This window comes from Mus caroli, chromosome 1 (assembly GCF_900094665.2).
Source record: "Mus caroli chromosome 1, CAROLI_EIJ_v1.1, whole genome shotgun sequence".
NCBI lineage: Eukaryota > Metazoa > Chordata > Mammalia > Rodentia > Muridae > Mus > Mus caroli.
The window spans coordinates 42567460-42586514 of NC_034570.1; positions in this window are offsets into that span (position 1 = coordinate 42567460).

The following is a 19055-nucleotide window of genomic DNA, read 5'->3' on the forward strand; positions in this document are numbered from 1 at the left end:
GAAACCAAAACTGATGTGAACAGACCCACCCAATCCTCACAAGTCTGGACCTATTAACAGTCTGTAGAAAAAAGCCCAGGGAGGATCGACAGTGCCTAGTCTGAGGTCCTAGTCACTCCTTCCTGCCTCCTTACCGTGTATAATCCTGTCCCAGCTGCGTGTGATCCTGGGTGGTGCTAGAGTATAGAGGAGATGGAAGATTTGACTGGAGACATGGAATCTGATCATGCAGCTCTTAGTAGTCATTCATTACCCATGGTGGGCTGGAGCTTTTCAGTGATGGAGAAATCTGAGAGTCACCCATGACCCTGCATGTAACCCCAACAAATTCACCATGCTGGACTTGGATAGAATCATTTCTTTTTTTTTTCCCTGCTAGTACTCTTTTGGATGAATATATGTATTTCTGTCTATCTATACAAGAAAAGTCATATAACAAATTGGCTTTGGAACAGAGGTATTACAGAAGCCACTGTGACCCTGGTGGAACAGTAGTGGCATGTTGAGTGATATCATTCATGAGTGATATCAGTAGATCAATCACTCATTGATTGATTGATTGATCAACAGTAGATCAATCACTCATTGATTCATGAGTGAATCAATCATGTTGAGTGATTTCAACAGGGCATGTTGAGTGATATCACTCAGGCCTTTGCTGAGTGATATGGGCTCACTGGGTCTGAGTCACTTATGAATGCAATGTCTCAGTGTGGGGAGTGTCCCAGCATGACTGTACTTACCTACTCCTGTAATAAGGGATGGTATGACTTCTTGCTGTTTGACAGTTGTATGGTCCCTGACACAGATAACTAAACACACAACTAAGATTGAGCTGTTTGCCCCAAAAGACTGTAAGAATGTGAAGCTTGAAGGCACTTCCCTATAAAGCCACCTGACTCTGTGGTATGAGGTGGCCTGTCTCCTTCTTGAATGGTGCCTATCACACGAATATGGGTCACCCCCAAGTGGCTACAAGACTGGAACACATGTCATAATCTCTGAAAGTAGCTAGTATGGAACAGGATTGCAAGGACGCAGCAGCCACAGTTGCATGACCTCTGCTCTGGATAGTGAGATATACAACTGAGGCTCAGAGATCTGACCAGAGGGGTTTTATTCTCCTAAGGGATGATTTCAACAGGGCATGTGAGAGGCAGCCTCTAAATTTGCTCCTGGTTTTCCAGGAATAGTGAGTGGGTAAGGGTAGGGGGTGTTGAGAAGGTATTGGCTTGCCATTTCTTGCAGCTGGATAAAGGAGGGTCAGGCCAAGTAGACAAAAGTGCCAGTCTAGGTCACTTGAGAACAAATGTGGCAAGATTTGGGTTGAGCTAGAGTTCCTCAGGGTGGGGGTAGGAAACTGACAGAAAGACAAGTGTCGTGATTTCAAGCCTGTGGAAGACAAGAACATTTTACTAAGAGTGTGGACAACAGAGAGGTGGCAGTGATTTCTACTGTCCCCCTGACTACTGGGAAGGAAGGAAATCTGCTGTGGTGGGAACCATCACATCTGTTTGTCAAATAAGGTTGCTAAGGTTGCCTGTAGGTGAGGACCATGCAGGGCAAGTAGGAGCCCTGAGTTGAATTGTGGATTAGTCTCCTGCTACATATTTGAGTTTTGGTGGATTCTGGGCTTAGGTGTGCCTTCATTTCCTGTAGCTCCAGAGCGTATCAGGGTCAGTGAGCAGCAATAGGTACATCTGAAGCAGTTCACGTGTAGTTTAGGGGTAGGCAAGTATTCTGGAACCCCAGACTATACTCTATATATTTTTTCTCTGTGGGAAATTATATGGGAAGTGGATACACTGCTGGGATACATCTTGAATACTACAATTGATGGAGTTTGTCCAACAGTGTGAAATATAAAGGAAGTTAGCCTATAAAAGTAGAGATTACTCACCCAGCCAAAGGCCTTTCAAGTGTGGCTGATGAGGAAGCTGGATGGCTCTTGGAGATTAATAGGAGGTTATAGAGAACTAAATATTTATACTATGTTCTAGATGAACATGAACATGAGATGGATGGCTCTTGGAGATTAACAGAAGGTTATAGAGAACTAAATATCCATACTATGTTCTAAATAAACATAGAACTATGTTTTATGAACTAAATATCCATGTTCTACATAACAGTATGAGCTCTCTCTCTCTCTCTCTCTCTCTCTCTCTCTCTCTCTCTGTATACATGTATGCATTTGTGTATGTGTATGTACACACGTGTGTGTGGGGAAGGAGGATGTAGTACTTTGAATAGGTATGGTCCCATAGATTCATGTGTTGGGATGCTTGGCCCATAAGTTTTGGCACTATTAGGAGGTATGGTCTTGTTGGAGTAGGTATGACCTTGTTGGAGAAAGTATGTCACTGTGGGGGCCCCACTTCGAGGTCTCCTATGATCAAGCTATGCCCGGTGTGGAAGACTGTTTCCTTGCTGCCTGTGGATCAAGATGCAGAACTCCCAGCTCCTTCCTCAATACCATATCTGCCTTCATGTTGCCATGCTTCCCACCATGATAATAATGGACTAAACCTCTGAAACTGTAAGTCAGCCCCAATTAAATGTTTGCCTTTATAAGAATTGCCTTGGCCATGGTGTCTCTTTACAGCAATAAAACCCTAACTCAGACAGGGGTCAGGAACCAATGTTGTATACATTTCTTTCAGTGGCAGTGCATTGTGTATTTTGAGAAAAGGTTTCTTACAGAATCTGGAGCTTGGTGATTGACTAGACTGTCTGGCCAGCAAGAGCTTGGTGATTGACTAGACTGTCTGGCCAGCAAGCCCCAGAAGGCCTCCTGTCTGTCTCCTCAGTGCTGAGACTGCAGGCACAAGCCATTGTACCTGGATTTCATACAGGTTGTAGGGGCCTGAACTCAATGTTTTTGTGACAACACAGTAGGCACTTAAAAGCACAGTAAGGCTGAGTCATTTCAACAGCAACCTTGCTCTTTTAACAGATCAATTGATACAAGTAAGAGAATCTTCCATGCTGCATTGGACTTTGCTAATGTTTTCCTTTGTTTTACTATCTTCCGAGCTGATGGGCCCCAAGATAAATGATGCTTGCTTGAAATGGATGGCTACCAACCCTCCAAGATCTGTCCATCCTCTGTAAAAAGATTTCATTATATAGTGTTCATCTCTGGATGTCTTAAAGATTTAGAAACGCATCGCATATAAAAGACATATAAACAGCTTCAAGGAGTAAGGGTGGAAAGTCAGACTGTGTAGGAATCTGGGCCCAGGCACAAATGTGACTTTCCTGAGAACTTTATACAACAGTGTATATCTGGAAATATGAAAACAAAACAAAATAAAAAGAAATCAAACCGCAATTTGGATGTTAAAGACAGAAGGCACCTGAGTGGGAAGGCACAGACACCACCAGAAGACAAGTTTACTGAATGAAAATCTTAGTGCTCAGAGGGGGTTACTCCCCTGAGATACAGGTTGTTACCACTGCCATACCAGAATTAGATAGTCCCTATTGTTGAAGACTCCACACGCTTTATCACAGAAAATGAAGATAAAAGCTAGGGCTGAGTGAAAGTCTCTTCCCTGTTAGGTAGCATTCATGAAGTGTGCTAGAAACATCCACTGTAGAATTTCCACTGTAGAATTTTCACCAGTGCTTCTGCTTAGTTACATATCCCAGCATGCCAGTCAAGATGAAGCTGCTGATGCAATAGTAGTCCAACTGTTGTTGATACAGCCAACTACTTTCTAATTTGATTGAAGGGCCTGTTTCATAGGAGAGTGGCTGAAGAAATCATATGCCCCAGCAGAAAGAATATTTCTATTATTTTGTTAGATAGCCTTACCACATGAACCTTGTACAGGATCAGGCCTTATACATTCAATGTAGCAGGATATGTGATCACACTGTGAACACCAAGATTATGTTATTTAGTGGGAAAAAATGTTTTTAGTTGTGGTGTGGCTCTGCCTTAGCACACCTTTACTCTAAGAGCTTTCTGCTTGAATTTTGAAAACGGGATTAAATAAAGTCAACCATAGGTCAAGAGGCAGAGCAAACAGTTGACAAGAAGTGAACATAGGATTATTAGGAAAAGCACATTCGTGCTCCTAAAACCTCTCCGAACTCATTGGTTCACCAAGCTGTATTTAATAGAATGATTTTTTTGGTCTGTTTTTTGTTGCCCTATCTAAGGTGACATGTTAGCTATGACAGTTATGGTATGACTACACTGAGAAGGCCAGCAGAAAGATGTGAAATGTTCATAGCTCAGTGGAGAATGAGAAAGAATGACATAGTAAGAGAATTCCTAACGTTGGAATACCCACAAAATAACAATCTGAGCACACTAGTGAAATGAAGGGAAATATAAACCAGTTAAGAGCATGGTTGAGGGAATGAATATCATTGTGTCTGGGGAGTGGGGCTATACTTGAGAGAGGTGCTTAAGGCAGTTGTTTTAAAAACATACTTTGTAGAAATGTTTCATTGTTAAAAATAAATATTGTATAACTTCATTAAATATAAAATGTCAATCATATCAGGCTCTGGAATGGCACCTGTGTGCAGACCCAACTCCTAAATCTTACTGTTTGTGCAACATTGAGTACATCATTTAGCTTCTTTGGGCATTAGTTTCCTAATCTCAATAGTAATGAAGAGGATGATATTAACTATGCAAAGGGTGAAGAGATAATTGAATACATAATATTCATAAAGGTCAGCACTGTTTCTGGCCTTTGAGGAGTTATTTCACTTTGTTTCTTGCCAATCATCTTTATTTTATTTGTGTGGTTGTTCCCTGGGTTATCAAATTCCCACTATGTTTCTCATCGCAACAACATCCAGATATTACCACTAATTCTCTTTGATGGGAATTATTAGTACTCCCAAGTATATTAAAAAGTACCTGAATATCTGGTCAAGTATCAAAAACAGAGACAGCATCCTCCTAGCTGTATGTGTTTGGTGAGTTCCTAGAGCACATTGAAAACATTTACAAGTGATCCATACAGGCTTTCTTGCCTGGGCTGTGAGTGTTTGTGCATGCACATGCAGTGGACACGAATAGAATCTGAACTCAAGTTGTCATTTTTGTCCCTCTAAGATTATTGTTCTTTGCACTCCTTATAAACTGGCAGTGAGTTGCTGTATTAAATTATTTAAATCCCAGCTCAGGGCTTCTACTCTGCCCTGATCATTGAGTTCCTGGATGAAACACACACACAGCCTTTATATTTTTATAAGCCCTAAACAGCACAATAGCTGGGCAGCTGCTTGCCCTCCATGCTGTTATAATCTACTTTCCTATCAATAATCTTGAGTTATTATTTATTGTTTACTATGTTTCATCTGGGCTGCTCTTAGCTCCAACTGGACAGCCCCCAGGACCATGATCTCTTGACCCTTATCCCACAGTGGTTTCCTCTTCCTCCTCCTCTCCAGAATATTCTTCCTCCTTCTTCAAGCCCACAGAGCCGAAAGCCCATCTATGTTCTCTTCTGTCCAATTATTAACTGTTGGCATTGTTATTTACCAATCACAATTAACTGGGGGCAGAATACTTAGCTAGTAGCATCTACCTGTGGACTCTTATCTCTGGGGCAACCAGTTTTGGGGGGCCCAAATAAGCACTAGAATACAAGCAGCATCAGGCTAACCCACTACAGTGAGTAAGGAACAGTTTCTTTTGGCTCAAATCAGGGACATGAATGTATAAAATAGACAACCTTTAAGTTTCTGTGAACTTCAACTTTCTATGTGTTACTGAGGCACGGTACAGTTCTGGCCTGTTTCACTAGCAGGATTTATCCCTTCCGTATAGGGAATAAGGATTCCACAAAGCGTCAAAGTGCATGTGGTTGTTAAGTGCTGTTCTCTTGCATGCAATTTTCACTTCCTGTTCTACTCATACGGAGCAAGATACAAAATTGCTTTGAGTTTTATTTTCATTTTTGCAATGTCTTGGGATCTTACCTAGCAAGAGACACAGCAGCTTATTATAGATTTCCCAAGAAGCTGAGCAGTTATGAAACTCACTGGGCTCAAAATATCCTGAGGGCATAAGCTTTGACCGGACAAGACAGCCCATTTTCAACAATGCTCTTGGTAATTTTCTAGATAGAAATGCAGCTGTGGACCAGTTGTGGTTTTGGTTATGGATTATATCCGGGGCTGAGGTTGGACATTCCAAAGATTTGCTTCTGCTTTAGCTCCAGAGAGTCCCTCAGCAAACCATACTCAGCCAGCTGTTGAGGAACCACAAACAGACCCTGTGGACGCTCAAAAGTCTGAAAACTATCTTGCTGCTTGTAAGTTTCAAGCTAGACAGAGATCAGAGATCAGAGATGGAGATAGCCCTTTGCTTATGTCTGGCTAAGTGTGTGTAATTGACTGTGGCATCCATTTTACTCAAGCATTTTACTCGCTGACCTCACAGCATTTAGGCAGAGGCACACAGTCTGATGGTCTGGGACTTGAGAAACAACCCCTCTGTGAAACACGACTCTTATTCAAGGTTTAAACCACCAGCATGCAATCTCAACATTTTTTTCTTGAAAGAAAATCTCAAGGAAACCAGTTGGTCTTAGTATTAATTATATTTTAAAAGATGCAATCCGAAGCAACCCTCATAAGTACCCTTAATCAATGTCTGAAGACTGTTTAATGCATTGATTAGAAGTTCCAGATCCTTGAGCACGCTGCTACTTAATGAACCATTAAGTAAAGTTAATTATTATTAATAGATTGCAGACTTGAAAATCCACCCTGACCTTCATTTCCCCATACATTTATAGGGGATTAAAAGTTGGAAGAATGATGCTTTCATCCCTAGTACTACCGGAGAGCAAAGTTCCCTCCATGCTTATGGCAAACGTGTCGCGTAGTGAGTGCCTTCTTCTCCATGCCATTCTGCCCCAACGCCATGAGACAAGCACTTTCTTCCCAGCCTCATGAAAACATATCCTATAAAGAATATACTAATGTCAGTCAAAGGTTTGTCTGTCTAATTTGCTGTGTTCTCTGAGGCAAGGGACTTTGTTTCAGTAGTTCTTGGAACAAATGAAAGAATATCATCAGAATTCACCCTGATAGTCGGCATGTAAAGGAAGGAATGGTCCCAGTGGTAGATCTGCAAAAGCTCTTAGTAGAGTGTTTGGCACATAGTAGGTACTCAGCAAAGGTTAGGTTTTATCTTCTTTAGGTTTAATATTTTGGGGGGAGCAAATAATTTATTTTTAGTTAATGTGTTTTGCCTATCTGTGTGGGGGTGTCAGTTCTTGGAGTTATTTATTTAATGTGTTTTGCCTATCTGTGTGAGGGGGCCAGTTCTTGGAGTTATGGATGGTTGTGGGGTTGCCATGTGGGTGCTGGGAATTGAACTCAGGTCCTCTGGAAGAGCATTCAGTGCTCCTAACCACTGAATCATCTCTTCAGCCCAGCTGTTAAGTTTTAATAGTATGCATAGTTTTCATGCAGGCTTCTGTCCATATTGGTCAAATCCCCTGGAACTGTAGTTAAAGGAGGTTGTGAGCCACCTGACGTGGGTGCTGGGAACAGAACTTCCTCCTGAAGAAGACTGCCATCTTGATGATTCCTGATTCCTTTTTTTTTTTTTTTTTTTTTTTTGAGCCATCTCTCTAGCTAGTTGTTTTCTTACTCTAAGTTTATCATCATGGGTCCCTGTTCTTATCTACCAGGTGACTGGGCTTTTATTGTTCATTCTTGGGGCCCTGCACAGTCCATGGCTTTGGGTAGTTGTTTGGAACTTATTCAGAGTCTATTAGCTTCAGCAGTGGTATAATACACAGTCAATGTTCTCCGAGTTCCCAGGAACCTGTTGACTTTGCTCAGAGAGTGAACAGAGAGGATTCTGGGGCCAGTTAGTTGTTATATTGCTGGGTGATATGAGGATTCTTCTCCTGACAGTGTTCACATCTTGGTTCACATAGTGCCAGTGATATTGGCTCAAATGAGCCCTGATTGCTTGTTCTGGCACTACAAGCAAAGCTCTAAGGAAGTGCAGGATTTTAGTTGGGGCAGCAGGGTTCTGGTGTAATGAGTGGAATGCATAATTCGGAAGTGATTTTAGCCTGCTACATAAGTGGTTCTCCTTTTAGAAAAACAGAAGATGTTAAAAACTATCTTAGTGACTATTCTTAATTAGTGAAAAACATTGTTGAAGCGAATATAAAATACTGGTGAATGAAACTTGTCTCAGTTTGTAATATCAAAATATTGGAAATAGCTCATGTCCATCAACAGAGCATTGATACTAAATTACAGTCAATCTATCAAAAAAGATTGAGGAAACTATGTACCACCACGGAGAGAGATTTCAAGGGAAAAGAAGCAAAATGCAAATGGTTCGATGGCCTGAGGGGAGAACCTGCTACTACTGTTCTGCTAGATGAACACAGTATTAAACTGTTTTCTAAAGACCTGTTGTTGTACTAGCAGACTAATGCATCTCTCAACCTTCATCTCCTTGCAGTAGATGCCTTAACACAGAATTGCACAGCTGGCCAAGGTGCATAAAATAAGAGAGTTGGAGTGCTAAGCCCCAAACAGAACATTTTCATCACATCACCTCTTCCTAAGATTCAAGAATCATTATAGAAGAGGAGTCAGAAAGACTCTATGGATAACTAGGAAACTGTTTTCTGAACACAGCAGGGAAGGTGCACATATGAACTCACAACAGATTTAACAACACAAGACCTGTGAAAGATCAAGTCAGACTGAATCCCAGCATGGAGAGGGGAGGTGGGTACAATGTTCTACACTCTATCAAAGCTATCAACTGATAGCTTCAGAGTAGGATGGAGGGACAGTGGAAGTGTGTGTGTGTGTGTGTGTGTGTGTGTGTGTGTGTGTGTGTGTATGTGTGTGAAGTTAGTTTTAAGAGGGTTGCCTCTTATGGTTGCCCACACTCCAGTGGAAGGCCACATCCAAAAACATATGGGCAGGATAAATTGGGTTTAATGGATTTAGAAAAGGAAAGCATACACAAAATTGGGTAAGCAGGGACGGGGGTTAACTGGAAAGAGTTTGAAGAGGTGGTGAATCTGATCAAACACATTATATATTTGGGAATGCTCAGGGAACGTTTTAAAATGAGGAGCAAAAAGTTTCCTTATAAAAGTGTAGTTCATCACTGACATGGAACATAAGAAAATGGCAACTGTGATGACTGAGGTGACAGACTCAGGTGGCCATAGAATAAGGACAGGAGAAAGAAGCCTAAATAAATTTTGGCAAATCTTTAATTTTTAGTCTCCAAACAGACTACTAACTGGGGGTAACTACCTAGTGTGAGTTCCACCTACCTAGGAGGGTGTCTTGGGTCCTGGTATTGCTGTATTTCAGGCTGACTGGTAGAACTGCAGGGGATGAACTATTCCTGAAGTTGTAATTTGCTCGGTACTAGTTACTCAATAGCTGAGGAACACTTGCTCCCATCTCCCTGTCAGCTATGAAATGTCAGTAAAACGTCCTGCTTTACAGAGAGTGCCACCCATGTGAATGGATGCCAACTGCCTAATACAAAGGAAATATTAAAAAAGAAAATAACAGTAGTTTTTTTTCTCTGACCCTGTAACAATGCCTCCTTTGCACATGAAAGCCGGGCCACAAGTCCATGTGGTTCACACACACTTCCACTTTCTTGGACATTTAAAGTTAATTCTAATGAACTTTAAGTTCAGGCGATGATATTTGAAGAAGCAAATTCTGTCCTGTTTCTGGGAATTCATTTTGTCTTCATTTTGAATATGTGAATCTTTATATATAAACTACATCCTATCATTAACCAAAGGCCTTTCATCTCAAATCTACCGGCAGTAAAGGGATTTGTAATGTGTGCTAACAAAGACTAAAAGAGCTGTAACTCAGAAGAAATCTCAGGGGCAGTCTAGATTTCATTTGGTTTGGTGTTATGACCATCTCTCCTCTCTTTGGAATTGGTCATGTTTTGGGCTGGAGAGAGGATGGCTCAGCAGTTAAGAGCACTGGTTGCTCTTTCAGAGGTCTTGAGTTCAATTCCCAGCAACCACATGGTGGCTCACAACCATCTGCAATGGGATCTGATGCCCTTTTCTGGTGTGTCTGAAGACAGTGAAAGTGTACTCATACTTAAAATACATAAATAAATCTTAAAAAAAAAAGGAGAATTAGCTATGTTTTAAATTCTTTGGGGGATTCCTTGTAGTGCCATAAGCATTGGCTTATGGAAGTGATGCTACTTGACATTAGCTCCCTTTGGAAATCCCAAAATAGACTTTTATTATTGGGGAATATTTAAACCCTTCTACAATTAAAAACAAAACAACTTGCTTCCTCACTGGGGAAATTATTAAAGTTAATTCCAGTATAGCCACACTAACCTGTATAAACTAACTAATAATGTCATTAAAGAAGAAATGGGAAGATGGCGTACAAAATTAATTCCAGCACTCAGGAGGCAGAGGCAGGCTGATCACTGAGTTTGAGGGCAGCCTCATCTATAAAGTGAGTTTCAGGACAGCTAGGGTTACAGGAAAAGACAGTACTTTGGAAAATAAATAAAAGAGGTGGTGGTGGGGGACAAAAGCAATGTGATTTTCAGAAATACCATGTACCCCAAAAGCTAAGAGATGTTTCAAGCATGAGATTTGAAAATTGGATGTCTTGATCAAGGACTCTTAATGTTGCTATCAGAATACACCCCCATATAAAGCATTATACTGTTTCTTTGTTTATGTGTTTCTCCATTTATTCAGTGAACAATTACCCTTTTGAAGCATTTTGCTAAGTGCCAGGCAGACTGTGTGCTTAGAGCTAAGCTTATAAGCAGCCAAGTATAATACATTTAATAAGAATTACAACAGAGCGTGTGGGAAGACCTGGAAAAGCAGTGCAATGGAAAGGACTCATTCAAAAGGGAACCAGCAAGAGTGTGAGAAGGGAAGTAGTCAGATGTAGCTGTACCCAATTAATCTACTCAAATTGATCCCAGTGGTGGCAGAGTGTTACTCACTACCGGCCCCAATGTTCTGGGTTCCTGAATGAAATACACACACACACACACACACACACACACACACACACACACAGCCTTTATATTTTGATATGTCTTAATCAGCTCAATGGCTGTGCCACTTTCTAACCTCTATGTGGCTAATCCAAATCCCTCCAATATTCCCAAGTCATTACTTATAAAATCTGTATTTCATCTCTGCTGCCCGGGGCCACCCAGACTCCTACATGATGGCTAAGCTCTCTCTCACCTGCATCTTATTAGGTGCAGCATCTTTTCTCCTCCATCTTCTCCTGGCATGACAGCTCTTCCTCTTCCTTCCTCCTTCCTTGGTCTCTTGCCCTGAAATCCTAAAAGTCCCACTTCTGTCTCCCTGCCCAACTATTGGCCGCCAGCAATTTTATTTACCAATCAAAACCAACTGGGGGCAGGGTTCCCTCAGTGTCTTTCTTGTGGATGTGAGGATCCTCATATAATTTTAGGGACCCAAATATTTTAGTTAGGGCTTTACTGCTGTGAACAGACACTATGACCAAGGCAAGTCATGTAAAGAACATTTAGTTCGGGCTGGCTTACAGGTTCAGAGGTCCAGTCCATCATCATCAGTGAGGGAGCATGGCAGTGCCCAGGCAGGCATGGTGCAGGCAGAGCTGAGTTTCTACATCTTCATCTGAAGGCTGCTAGCAGAATACTTGCTACCAGGCAGCTAGGATGAGAGACTTAAAGTCCATATCCACAATGACAAACCTACTTCAACAAGGCCACACCTACTCCAACAGGGCCACACCTTCTAATAGTGCCATTCCCTGGGCCAAGTGTATACAAACCATCACAGCAAATTAACATAATATCTTTAGACCAAACCGACAGAGTTGCTTTGTAGGAAATGCATATGATACTCATGCTGGGTAGGGAGTCCTTCTGGTGACCAGAAGATGGTAAGACCACAAAGAGGCTGTAGACTTAGTAAACTATGGAAGCCAAGTTAAGACAAATAAAGGTTTTTCATCTAAATATTTTTGTGAGTAGCTGGATGTAGCCGGAACATGGCTTCAGAGTGATGTTAGGGAAAGGTTTCATGTGATACTACAGGTCTTGGTCCTTTATCGAATTGGTTAGTGATCTCTTGATTGCCATAGTAACTTTTCTCAAGATTGTCTACAGCTTCAATGGATGACACTCATGATATGCTACTGATGATTTCAGGTTTCAAGGAATGCAGATGTGCCTCTCATCTTAAGAAATGAGAATTTGCTGCAGTAGTACAAGAATAAGGAGGAAGCAGGTATGGGGGTTGTATTAGTTAGGGTTTTACTGCTGTGAACAGACACTATGACCAAGGCAAGTCTTATAAAAAAACAACATTTAATTGGGGCTGGCTTACAGGTTCAGAGGTTCAGTCCATTATCATCAAGGTGGGAGCATGGCAGTATCCAGGCANGCATGGCGCAGGAGGAGCTGAGAGTTCTATGTCTTCATCCAAAGGCTGCTAGTGGAAGACTGACTTCCAGGCCACTAGGGTGAGGATCTTATACCCACACCCACAGTGACACACCCATTCCAACTAGGTCACACCTATTCCAACAAGGCCACACCTTCAGATGGTACCACTCCCTGGTCCAAGGATATACAAACCATCACAGGGGTATTTTAATGGAACCAGGGATTTATTTATTTATTTTATGTATCTGAGTACACTGTAGCTGAACAGATAGTTGTGAGCCTTCATGTGGTTGCTGGGAATTGAATTTTTAGGACCTCTGCTTGCTCTGGTTGTTCTAGCTTGCTCTGGTCAACTCTGCTCGCTCAGTCCCTGTTCACTCCGGCTCAAAGATTTATTTATTATTATATGTAAGTACGCTGTAGATGTCTTCAGACACACCAGATGAGAGCGCCAGACTTCATTATGGGTGGTTGTGAGCTACGATGTGGTTGCTGGGATTTGAACTCAGGACCTTCAGAAGAGCAGTCAGTGCTCTTACCCACTGAGACCTCTTGCTAGCCCTCATTTTCAGATTTAAGAAATAGCTCCAGTATCTCAAAGGTACTATGAGGGTTGTTATCACGAGAAGGTCCCTCATTCTCCTGTGCACGTTAATTAAGCCTTCCTTGCACTCAGTTTGACTTCCTCTTAATTCTGCAATTAATATGATCCTTGCTCCACATCTCAGTTTATCTGCCTTATTGTTTCTATTTACTTTTTGCTACACTAACCATGGGGACTGTTTCCTATCTGCTTAGGCTCTTGCCTCCTCCTCCACTCTGCTCTGTGTCCCTCTCTGTGGATTTGTGTAGAAAGGACAGTTGTTAACACTAGGCCCAAGACTGTTATTTCTAGAAACATCTGTTTGCAAGGTTGGTCACAGACTGGCATTTGGGAGCTTAGGTTCTAGGAGCATTCCCACCATTCTATGAATTATAAGAGTTCAACTGTTCAAACAATGCAGCTCAGATCCAATACCTTTCTTCTGCTGTTCGGGGACTTGGTATTGTACCATGAAGAGAGTATTAGGAAGCTCAGCCTCAGTAAGAACCCCAGGCACCAAGTCTGCAGTGTGCATCCCTGGCGGGCAGCATTTGACACCCTGTGTTGTAACTTGTGACACATGCAGGATCAGTTTGGACACAGCTTCCTGCAGACTTTTTGCTGTGTGCCTTTTCCACGTGGTAACTCAACTATGCATGTGTCACTGTCAGAGCTATGGGTCAGACTGTCCAAAGGGTCCTTCAGCAAAGCATTGAGTTGGACTAGAGGACCCCTAACACACCCTTACTTCTGGCCTCCTCTGTCACAGCACACCACTGGCCCTTATCACACACTGATTTCTTTTTGGCTCTTTATCCTTGTCTTGTACCACTCCCTTCCCCCATTCTAGTTTTGCTGGATTCCTTCCTGTTCACCAGACACTCCCTAAATGCTCTGCTCTACAGCTTCTAGCTTTTGTCCTTACATTTTCCCCTGCCTGTGCCTTTTATCTCAGACCTATGCTTGTTTTGTTTGTTTGTTTGTTTTTTCTCTCCCCTCTCCCCACTGTGTTTCCATCCATGTCTGCTCTTCTTCAGGGATCCTACTTACCAATTTCTGACTTGGCTCATGCCTCTCCCTAAGCCCCCTTGGATTTAGGACGAAACACAAACCAATGCAGCATAAGAGGTGGGTGTATGTTCTAAAAATTACCCCTGACTGGATTAGGTTCCACCTTTTTCTCTCCCTCCTTGTCAGGGGAGATAAAATGTAACACTTGAAGCTTTGTTAGTTGAAGTTTAACACAGAGCCATTTGGGGACAGATGAGCCAATGAAGCCACAAGACCAATCCTTCAGAAACCTTTTCAGTAGTTTTTTTTTTTTTTTAAGGCTTATTTTTTTGTTTTGTTTTAAATTATGCGTACATGCGTCTTCAGGTTTTGTGCACGTGTGTGGATGTCTGTGGAGCGCAGAGGTATCCGATTCTCCCAGAACTGGAGTTACAGGAGGTTGTGAGCCATCTGGCACAGTGCTGGGAACAAGCCTCAAGTCTTTTGGAAGACTGAATTTAGTTAGCCACTGAGCCCCCTTGTCAGTTCCCACCTCCATTCCTTGACAAATGCTGGAAATAAACATTTACATTTAGTCCTACCCTCTCTGACTACAATTAGTTCCAATTTTAACTAATCCAAGCCCAAATATGTCATCTGGCTTTTGAAGCCCAGAGTAGAACCCTAGTACAAACCATAGTACATGAATTCCATTCTGGGGACAAAATAGGAGGTTACAGGGAGAATGGTGGGAAGTCTCAGCCACAGACAAGCATTATAGTATTGTACTCCAAGGAGTCTTACCTCCCATATCCCCATTTCCTTAGATCTAGGTTGGACATGTGATTGGCTTGGATCAACAAAATGGAACAAATGTATATTTTTTTCTAATTCCAGAGTCTACACCTTTAGAGACTGTGAAGTGTCTACTACCATCCTGAAACCATGTTATCACCTTGCTGTGAAACCTGGTAGCACATTCCAGAGGACATAAGACATTATGGGGAATAACAGGTGTCCCCGTGTAGAGCCAGCATCAGCAGCTGGCTAGGTGAGTGGCTCTTTAGAGCCAACACCAGGGGCAGATATGTGCTGTTTCCTTAGGCTCTTGAGCCTCACATGAGCCATCAGATGACTTGAGCACATGAATGTTTGCAGGCAAGGCCATCAGGAGTCACTCCTAGTATTCTGGAAGTATATACTTGCTGTCTTTAAGTCACTAGGTATTGATGAGCAAGTTTTTATGCAGCCAATTCATACCCAAAGATTAACCCTAGTGACTATTTCTTGCTATAGTAAGAGCCTAAAAGAAAGTTGGAATGTGTTGACAAAGAAGCAGCTTAGTTAGGTTCACTCGTTCAGAAAGAGAAGCCACAATCTCAGCTAACATCTTTGAGTTTATGTTAAATAAAGAACACAGCCAGTGTAGTGGCTCATCCCTGTAACTCCAGAATTTAGGAGACCAAGACAGGATTGCTTTGAGTTCAAGGCCAGTGCAGGCAACATAGTGAGCTCCAAGCTAGCTAGCCTTTTTACAATGTGATAGTCTTGTCTAACAACAACAACAAAAAGAACACAATGTTCAGCAACGACTCAGAGCTTCAGAAAGGAGAGCTAGTAGGTCTGTCCCAAGAACGATGGATAAGAAATGGAAGATCTGATCCTCCTCCTGTTGTCTCATTTTCTGACCTTGAAACACTCTCTAGCCTCTTGGTGTGTCATTTCTTCAGGGATAGTATAAGGCCCGATCTATTCCTTACTCATCATTCACGAAGCTGGGTAGCCTTGTTGTGGAGGGAGGAGAGGACGAATTTTAACACCCTACTCATTTAGTACAATTTAGTTTTTGAAAAGTCATACATTGCTCTTATAATCTGAAAGCTGCATTCAGAGGCTGAAATGTGCCCTCCTGGTGAAGTTTTAATCTTTTTTGCTTTAAAGATAAGTCATTTGCCTTGAAATAGCTCTTTCCTTTCCCATGGGTTTGAACATTAAACATGATCACAACCCAATTTTGGTGGCCTTAAGTGATGGTAGTCAGGGATGGAAGTGTGTATTCTCTGTTATTTGGTCTAGGGTATTGAACTCAGGGCTGTCTGTATGTCAGGAAAGCACATCTTCACTTAACCACACTCAGCCTTGCGACTTCTATTTGTTCACGTGGACCCATTTGCGTATCATAACATATGTATCTTTCTCATCTTAATATAACTACATAAAGATTCAGTGACGTGACTCAGTTGGTAAAACTATTGCCATATAAACCTGGTGATGTGAGCTCAATATCTGGAACCCATATAAACGCGAAAGAAAAGACCCAACACGCCTCCATTGTGCTCTGACCCTTTATAGGCTCACGGTGGCGCATGCGCCCCAAACCAATAACGAATGCTAATAGAAACAGCCATGTAAAAGAGCTGGGATTCAGACACTGTTGTGGATGCCAAGAAGTACATGCTGCAAGGAGCCTGATATGGCTGTCTCCTGAGAGGTCCTGCCAGAGCCTTACAAATACAGAGATGGATGCTCGCATCCAACCATTGGACTGAGTTAGAGAAAGGACCGAAGGAACTGAAGGGGATTGCAACCCCACAGGACAAACAATAAGATTAACCAACCAGTCCCCCAAGAGTAAATACTTCGATGTAAATATTTCGGTGGATTCTTGTCTCACAGTAAGATCTGAAGACTGCACAAACTTGTACATATGGTTTGCTCCCTTCCTTCCTTCTTAGCTTTTAGACTCTCTTCATTCACTGCTTTATCCACAGAAAACTATTTCTAGAAAACGATGCCTGAGTGTTTTTAAATGGCTCTTGCTCTGTGCCTGCTGCCTAAAACCCAATATCCCTTGTTTCCTCCCTTCTTTCTATGAGTGTTATCCGGGACCCTCTGTAGCCTACCTGTAGCCTTCGGGCCCACCTGCAGAATCCCTGAGCACTATGCTGCCCTACCTACAGAATCCTGACTTTATTTTTCACCTTGCTATTCATGATTCTCTAGTTACTATAAATCAATTTGTTCTGTGTACACCTTTAGAATGAAAATTGCATGAAGTCAAGGATTTTGTTGTACTTGTTTTTTTCAGATGCAACCTCAATCCTAACACAGATAAATTCAGTATCAATAGGTTAACAGTTATGTTTAGTGCCTATATAAAGTACACAGGGAAGTGCATTTTCAAAATTCCCCAGTGGAATTTGATGAAAGCCATACTCAGTGTCTTCACTCCTAAAAACTAGTACAAGGAAACACTGGTCAAGGGAATGTATAGGGAAGTGGAAAACATTTTTGATCTAACACTACCTGTTATCTGGCTGTGTTTTTCAGACTCTGGTGTACATTGATGGCCATTACCTGGGGGTGTTTTCTAAACATGTTGAATGTTGATATCTGTCTCAACTTGAGAAAGTTCAATTGTGAGTTGTTTATCCTTTCCATAGTATTATCTACTGTTGGTGATTGACTGGAACATAGAAATTCTTTAGTAACTCTAGGTGGTATTCCTGTTAACATCTTGTGGCTTGGTTGTTTTTTTTTTTTTTTTTTGAGATAGGGTTTCTCTGTTTAGCCCTGGCTGTCCTGAACTCCCTCTGTAGATCAGGCTGGCCTCGAACTCAGAGATCTGCCTGCTTCTGCCTCCTGAGTCGTGGGCCACCACTGCTCAGTTTTATTTTTTTCATCTACAAAATAAAAGGTTTTCAGTCCCCACTTCTTTGAGATTGAAGACCATCAGAGGATATACAATCTTACAGAATAAGAACTACTGAATTCTTGGCCAAGGAGACAGCCATTATTGAACTAGCTGGACCACAGCCTATAATAAGTCAGTTTAACAAATTCCCTTTTTAATGTCAATTCTGTTCCTCTAGAGAACCCTAATACAGAGCACTGACCCTTCATGGTGATGTGTGGGTGTCTATGTGCATGTGTGAACTTCACAGTGCTCCAAAATAAGAGATGGGTATCCACTTTTTATTGTAGCGAAATCAGAATTTGGTGATCTTGACCTTGTTTTTTCTTTGGGGCAGTCTTGATATATAGCTGAGGCTGTCCTTGCATTTGTGCCTAAGCTTCCCAAGTGCTGGAGATTACAGGTCTTGGCCAACAAACCAGCTTGTAAATGGAATTTTAGGACAGTCCTGAAACTTAGTCAACATGTGTCTGGTGTGAGGATAGAGACTGGTGCTCTTTTAAAATTTTTTTTTTTTAATTTTTTTGGTATGGCTTGATAAGCAGCAGAACTCTGAGCCCTCCCCCTGAGTTTTTACATTATTTTATGTATTTGCTCGTACGTCCAGTTTTACAAAGGACACCAGGAAAATGTTAAACAGTAGCAACTCTTGGAAACATCCAGATTAAGCATTCTCACAGTTCTGTAAAACTGTGACCTTGTGGAAGCTCCAACCTATCCAGGCTCTTTAGACATACAACTTGGAGCATTGTCTACAATATCCTTTAAGTATGAAAATCATGATATATACTTGAACCAATAATATGTTATTTGTTTCCATATAGTTCTGTCGGGCAATATACTTTTGCTTTTTTCCATAAATAGCAAATTCAGGAAACTATTGAGAGGTAAGATATACTGAAAACATAGAACATAAAAGCCAAAACTGTTTCAGACCGTAGACGCCAAAGCTGCCTACCTCATTATTACAGAGTAATATGGTTTGAATTAATCTACTTAACGATGAGTTTCTTTCCAAGAGAAACTAAAATTTCATTATCCTCTAGGAGATTTCACTGACCTCCAGCCCCAAGCAGGCATTGGGGATTATTCTGAATTACAAATCCTTCAAAAAAGTCAATTACAAATTTAGATAACTAACGATTTACACATTTTATATTCTTTTAAAGAAAAAGTTTTATAAGCATAAGGGTTTAAAGCTCAGCTCTTTTAGGCGGGGTGTGTCACGAAACATGTATCATTGAGAGAGCTACTGAATCTGCTCGTGAGGAGTGTTCAGAGCCAGATATGTAGTAGATGCTTAATACATGCCAGCATATACTCTAGGGAATGATTACATGAGTATAGCAAGT